This window comes from Diprion similis, chromosome 1 (assembly GCF_021155765.1).
Source record: "Diprion similis isolate iyDipSimi1 chromosome 1, iyDipSimi1.1, whole genome shotgun sequence".
Taxonomy (NCBI): domain Eukaryota; kingdom Metazoa; phylum Arthropoda; class Insecta; order Hymenoptera; family Diprionidae; genus Diprion; species Diprion similis.
The window spans coordinates 1,355,379-1,363,252 of record NC_060105.1 but is presented as its reverse complement, the minus strand read 5'-3'; positions in this window follow the sequence as shown (position 1 = coordinate 1,363,252).

Here is a 7,874-nt window from a genome sequence, read left to right as displayed (position 1 = left end):
GCAAAAACCTCATCACACCATTGGTCTGAAAACAACGTAGGTACACAGAGGTTGTATTGTGAACTTACCCATACATGCGTTCTTACACGTATGCAGGCCGAGTGAGACTCGAGACCAGGTGTGGACGTGTAATTCACCGACTCTTACGGGGCTACCTACTGACCATGGCCCAATTCCGTCGGTCAGCCGGCCTGAATTACCGCCTGTCCAAATTAACGACTTGTGTACGCGATCTCAGACGATCAGTCTACTGATCCTTAAAAGCCCTCTTGACGTATCAAGGAAGTGCCCGAGTCCGTAACGTCTGCGTCGTCGTTCGTCCGATGCATGTAAATAGGTGTATCCTGGTGAAAATGGTTTCTACCAATTTTTAGGATAATTGGAATATTTTCCTGTAACTCATCTCTTTTCTATATATAGGTATAAGAAAAATTCCCGACATGCGTAACGTAGAACAATTCTATTGAGAGGACTGACGTCGAATTTGTATCAATATTCACGTTTTAAAAATAACATAAATAAAACAATTGGCGGTGTTAAAATTGAACAATAATGGAAGAATTTTTGTGCTTAATTTGGAACTTTAAGGGCAGACAGTGTTAGCTGATTGATGTGAAAAAATATTTCATCAAAGTCTGCACCGGATTTTTTTTTACAACGAGCTGCAAAGTGATTTCGAGATTTGTGCTCGATGTGTTCCTTTGCAACATCGTTTACTGTCAAATTGCACCGATCTAAATTGACGATATCGAAAAAGCAAGCGTGTAACGCATGTACGTACCTATATACCTACAAAATATATTATACATAGCTATATTCTAACGATGAGGAAAGCTGATCCGTCTGACTTCCGAAGGACGTGAACTTTAAGACGTCCCGGATAGAACGTCGCTGAATGTAGGCATTAAGCGTCTACACCTGAACCGGCTGTACCCGATGCGCACACACAGATGCTGATGAGGAACCCGTTCTTGGAGTCCGCGAACTTCGATGCAGTATCCGCGACAACCGGAGTCGGGAATTAATTAAAAATAGAAAATAGATGTGTAATAAACGGGTCTCTTACCCCTGGAGGCGAAGAGCGTTTGAACCCGAGATTTTGCTTTCCCCATTTTATGCGGGAATGCATTCCTTCTGCATGTCGAAGAAGCTAGGAAACGCGCTAAAGTCACCCAGGATTTTTCAGGTTTATCATTTGACTACTGAAAAATTATCTCTCCGACTCTCCAATGGACGGTTAACGATCTACGCGACGTATAATAATCGATAATTTACTCATAAAACAGTGGGGCTTTGGGAAACACGTTGGTATATAACAACATGGCGAAATAGTTAATAGTAGACTGAAATATGTAACGCATGTCCATTACGCCTTGGCTCTCACAATCAGTGTTACGAACAATTTTATACACCCTCGAAAAAAACCGGATAAAAATTTTTCTCCGAAGTCTAAATCCGGGCTTTAAATATTCGGAAAAGAAATCCCAAACGGTTTCTGGGAGGAAACTCGGGGAATTTCTTACAGCAGGGAAAAGTGAAGGAGTTTTGAAAATAAGACTGGAATTTCGAATCTATCGAAGAAATAAACTCGTTCTTGTATTCAAAGTAGAATATTTCGATTTTGAGGAAAAAAAATTGTACTTAAAATTTTGTATCATCACTCTACTTCGTACATTCAATATAATACGAAACTTTCTTTTGTTTTTTTCTTAAGAAAAGTCGCAGGGAATTGTTTAAAAATTGATAATTAGATACTAAGATATTTATGAGGTATAAATTTTATACTGAAGGTATTAGTATTGACGTGTAAAAAAATTTGAAAACGAAAAATGCTATTTTCAGGCTAGATTACTTGCCAAATTTCAAAAACCGTTTACGATCCCTGGTAACGCACCGCGGTCTGAAATCAGAGCATGACTATGATAAAGCTGTAACTCGGCGGCGAAAACAGCGGTGAAAAATCTCAAGTTGGCAAATAAGCATAATATATCGATTAACGCGGCATAATCGTACAGTCGACTGATAAGCGGGCGGAGCAATTGAGTAAAAATCAGTTTCACATATGGGTCGATCAGGTATCACCGTAATCCATTCACCACTTTGACGTATGGATTATACGGCTGCGCATGCATTACGCCAGACGATGCAGGCCTATATACATGATAAAAATAAAAAGTGAAGCAAAGCAAAGCAAAGTAAAGTAAAGTAAAGTAAAGCAAAGGTGTAGGAAGGCCTGGAGCGCAAAAGCTGCCCGCGTGTGTGTATCCTGCGCAGATATGCGCGTATTTTGTAATTTGAAAGGGAAACCACATTCTTTCTCTGCGTATTATGATACCGCGCGTCGCGTGAAAGTTGGCAACAGTGCACCGTGCAGGATCTGCGCTGTATAAATACGTGTGTACCTCAACACCTGCACCACCTATGCGAACTCGCTCTCCCTAGAATCGGCAGGGAGCCAATCTCCGTGGCGTTGAGCCGAGCTAAGCTCTTTGCGAGCTCTTTCCGAGCTCTACCTACCTATATCGAAGGTCGACCGGTTCATGTTTATTAGACGATTTTTCCGCCGATAGTAACGGGCTTTGTGCGCCGCTGTCGCTGCCATATGTCAGAGGCGGACGCGACGCCTCGCACTTTCACCGAATTTTTGACACCGCCCGATTTACACATCCGGTGCACCGAACCACCCCCCAAATTTCTGACCCTCTGCGCCCTCGGACCAGGTCCACCCTCGTCTTCCCCGAGGCTGCACGTCATTCGGACTCTCGGTATGCAACAGGTAGAAAGTGCAACGTTTACTGCACGTTCTGCACCCGCGCGTCGTACCCTGCGTGCACCTTAAACAGCCTCCGGGACGCATATAATCCCCGATTTCTCCCCGCAAACGCGTTTGTCGCACCTTTTGCGCCCGTCTATGAGGTGGACGCCTTATACATGCACAAACTGCTCTTATTTCTTGTACAGTTTCCCTCAAATTCGATCTGCTGTCGATTATTGCGATGTATGGTAAACCTGAAAAACCTGGAAATGTCAGGGGATTTTTAATTTGGTCATAGAATATACTGAAAATATCAGTGGGAATTATAAAAATGATTTGTTTGGGGTAACAAATGTCACGGAATTTTTTTTTTCTCAACATTTAGTGATCAGCCTGTTTTAGTTCGATTATCGATTAATTACCATTAATTACCGAAAGTAGAAAATTGAATTGTGCTCGGTATTTTGCCCTTCGCGAATCCGTTATCTGCACCGATTATTATCGATGCAGGTATCGCTGATTTTAGCTTGCGCTGCGTTGTACAATCTGGCTGTTATCGCTTCTCGGCACCTTATCAATCTGCAAACTGCTAATAATGTCAAGCGAGTCACAGCCGCGCGATTCCAGGTATTTTCAATACATAATAACAAGGGCAAAACGAAAAAAGAACCGCGATCGCGTTTAGGAGTTATCAATCGCCCAGCGCCTGTAAACGCAAAAGCTATTTTCCTTGCTGGACGATGAATTGTTTCTAATAATCAAAGCCTAACTGCGATTCGCTGCACGCGAGATCGTAAGTTTTCCCGATACATACATGCAAAAAAAAAATAAAAAATATAAATTATTGAATTCGCCAAATACAGCAGAAAAAATGTTTTCTTAATTGAAGTGAATTTGGTTTCACTTGACAACACGAATTACTGTTTTAACCACGTTTTTTTCTGGATCAAATGACATTATTTTGAGTTGAAATATGAGTGGCGTATGCAACAAGTGAAGTCTGGACACACGTTTCAAAAGACCGTAACTCAAAGTAACGAAACCTTATGGGAAAAGGTGTATTTTTTAATGACAAAAATTTAATTTAAAAAAAATCAGTTTGGGACTTTTTACATTACGAGGGCAGATATGTATATCGATGAAAAATTTGTAGCGACCTGTAGGCCACGGGCGTTAGCCGATGTAATATGTAACGCTTGATACATGTAATATAACCCAGATTCAGTGACATTTAACGATTCTGTGTACCACTTACGTGATACCGTATACGACCAGACGGAGTTGACCCGTCGCGGTGGCCGATCATGCCCGGCTTATTCCACTGCCGGAGCTGATTGTGAGATGGCATTAATTCCGAATTTGAAAAGTTCCCAAAGCACCAAATTTTGAATTTTTTTGTGGCCAAATTCAAAGCGGAGAAATCAAAGTTTCAGGAAACAGCAAAGCTTCGGTTGGTCGGAAACTCGACGCTCAAAGCTCCGAAAGGACGAAATCTGAAAGTCAAAGTTCCGGAAATGCGAAAATGAGAAAATTTAAAAGTCTGAAACATCGAAGTTTCGAAGATTTTCAGTTCCGTGAATTTCTGACTTGATGAAATTTCATCTTTCTTCGTTTTGGATTTTCGATATTTGTGCGTTCTGAATGCTTGTCATTCTGGTTTTCGGTTTTTCTGATCTTTCACTTCCACCCATTGAGTAAACTCCGCTGTATGAGCATATTTTAATTTCCGGAATTTTAGTCTATCGTAACTTGATTTTTTTCGAAATTTTATTGTTTCGTAAAAGTTTTCTTTCTTTACTTCAAGTTTCGTCACCAAATAATTCGGAATTATACACTTTCGGAACTTTTCAAATTCGGAACTTGAATCCCACCCCGGAACGGCAACCGAGCGAAGCAATCGTTCCTAGAATTTCCCTCTATTTCCGTTTTTCCGGAAACGAGATTTTCAGAGGTAGAGATTTTCATTGTAGAAAATAAACCAGAGACTCCTCGACCAACTTTGCCCAAAACCCGATCAGAGTTCTAAGTTGAACGACGTCCAAACCAGGGACCAAATTTCATCCAAATCCTACATCCATTTCCCACTTATTATCGGTTAAAAAAAAAAGGTTTTCATCGAATGCAATCACAAACCTCGCAAACCTTCTAATAGCCAGAAAGAACCGCATCGATTCGGATCAAAATCCGTTGACTTGTCCTCAACATATGTTACTCCAGCAAGAAAAAATTCTCTCAAAAACCCCAAAATCTCATTTTCCTAGTGATTCCAGCCGCTTCCCTTCTTTCGAATACAAGTAACCAGAGGGTGAAAAAAAACTCTCTAAATACTTTCCTACCTTACCTTACCTTATCAGAGTTTTCCTTGTTCTTTCAGTTGACAATCGTGATCACATCACCACGACATGATGCAGTCGTACCTTCCGTTCCCCGTTTCTTCCATATGTAAAAAACACACATACCTACCCTTTGCTCCGCAAGGCTTATTTACGCGACCCTCGTCGAGCTGGTAAGGTCGTGGAAATATTTATCGATGGAACGAAAGAAGAGGAGAATGAGGATGAGGAGGAGGAGGAGGAGGAGGCGAGGCGCTGGGTTCAAAGTTCAAGGTTCCCAGACGAGGGCGACCTGGTCGTCGGTTTGTGAAAAGTTTGACGGGCCCGTAATTAGCTTGTATCGATCCATCAAAGACGGCGCCAATCACCGCATGTGCCTTACTCTGTGAGTAACTTTTCTTCTTTTTTAAATTTCCATTAGTCGGTGAACCGCAACGATCATTCAACAGACCGGAAAATCGGTATGCTTTTGTAAAATGTGACACAGGCGTGCTGTGCAGGCTTATAAATGGAACCACATGATACGCGGACTTTATCTTTCAACGAGATTATCGTAATATCAAATTCTTTATATACAGAAAGCTAAGCAGCCGCCATATTACCCCAGTTCATATATACTTCGATTCCTGCAGATGCTACTTTACTCACGCTGTGTCGGAATTTAGAAATTTTCTGCACTCCATTCGCAGCCATATACATATAATACACATTATCAAAATGCATATGGAATTAGTTTTGTTTTCCCAGCAAGAAAAAATACGGAGGAATGAAAAAGAAATCTCTCTCTCTCTCTCTCTCTCTCTCTCTCTTTCCATTTATTTTTCATCTAAATATTTGCATCCCACTTACCATGCACGGCTGCATTGTGGATATTGCGAAATGCTCATACGTATAAGTACTTATATGCGTATGTGAGATAGTCCGACTGCTATTTCCTACAACGCAAAGGAGAGCAAAATACGTCTATGAGAAGCGCAGCTTGCGCGTTTGTACAGCTGAGGATGAGAAAAAACTGTTGTTCAACTCGTTCCGCGTCCCTTTTCATGTAAACATACCAATGCATAGCGCAGATGCGGGTATTGGTTTAAAGTTGACGACGTTAATTAAAGTCGTGGAACATTCGATCCGTGACTTGAACTAGAACTTATCTGTCTCGCTTGTCCGGCATTCGCAATCGCATATTTGAAATACAGAAGGAAGCTACGCATGCCTGTTTGTCTCGGGTCTTAACATAACAGGAAACTGCAATTTCCACCCATAATATATTCATTAAATAAAAATTAGACATTCCACGAATTATACTTGCATCATGGTATTTTAAGTGTAGAATATTGTCCATTAAATAACAATCAAGAAGTTCTGACCTAAATCTATATGTCACCCTTGTCATGCAGAGTATGCATGTGCATTATTAATGTATTTAAAATATTTATACACGGTGTTCAAGCTATTATGGGACCGATAAGAAGGTACAGAAGAAATACGAAAAGAAAACAGACGATATGAAAGAAAATATTAGACGATCGCTGGACATTTCGACAACCTTTGTAATCATCTATCCATCGGTATCCATCGCAGAGAATGCATTGTATGTGTCAGGCACGTAGAAGACAAAGAGTTTCGACGAATGAGCATGTGAATAGGTAACAACCGATAAAATTTCATTATTTACATAATTATTCCGAAATCCGACAGTTCATAGACGTGATGCTTGTTGTTACAAGCAATTCGGACTGATTGTGGAATAAAAATGTGGAAAAATCCACGCCATAAAAATATCTTTTTGTAAATTAGTTTTCTGAGTTTCGGTTTTCGAAGATATTGAAATTCTGGGATGTTAGAAAAATCTCTCACGTGTTTGAGTATTCGATATTATGGCAAGCATCCTCGAACACCGATCAGATTTCGAAAAATCGTATATCTATAATGACTGAAAATAATTCCCCATTTTCCATCATGGTACCCGATGCAAAGTTCGTTTAGGTCAAAATAAAGATTCTGTAAAAAGATGAGAGAAGATCGTGCTCGTCTGATTTGTCACTTTGTTTTTCTAATTTTTTTTTAATTCGTGAAGAAACACGTCGTAGCATTTCGATTATCATCTATCCTAACATTTACATTCAACCCAAACATCACAATCCATAACACAACGATGTATTAAGAATTAACCGCAACTAGTATTTCCCTGAATTAAAAATTCATTATCCCAAATTAAGTTCTAACTCTTTTACAAGATCTAACCAATAATGGAAAAGTCGTCAGAGATACACTTCTCAAACTTCTTTGCAAAACAGAAATTGACATAACGATTAACATAAGCAATAAAAGCAAAAAGCTTCACTTTATTCACGTGATTTTTCACAAAAACCCGGCTCCTCAGCGTTCAGAAGTCAAACCCAAGGGACTCGGGTACGCGGAAGAAAGCGTCGCGACGCCTCCGTCGCGTTGGGGTTAAGTCGGCGTCGCCGAGGGCGACTAGAAGGAGCGTCGGGGGGGGGGGGGGGGGGGGGGCGGAACGACGACGCCTCGCGTCGTTTAGTCGAGCGACGCTGGCCGCCTGGCGGTTGAAGTTGAACCGGCGACGTCGCGAGTTTCTGCTCTCTGCGCTGATCTCGTCCCAGTGCGGCTCCACTTCTGTCTTGTGCGTGTGGCTTGTGCCGGTGCTAACGAACAAACCGAATCACCTGTATTCCCGTCGCCCGGTTCTCCATCCGCCTACCGCCTTCTCGCCTCACGATTAGACGCAACTCGAGGGTGTCCTGCCGCAACCCCTTTTAAAATCCTGC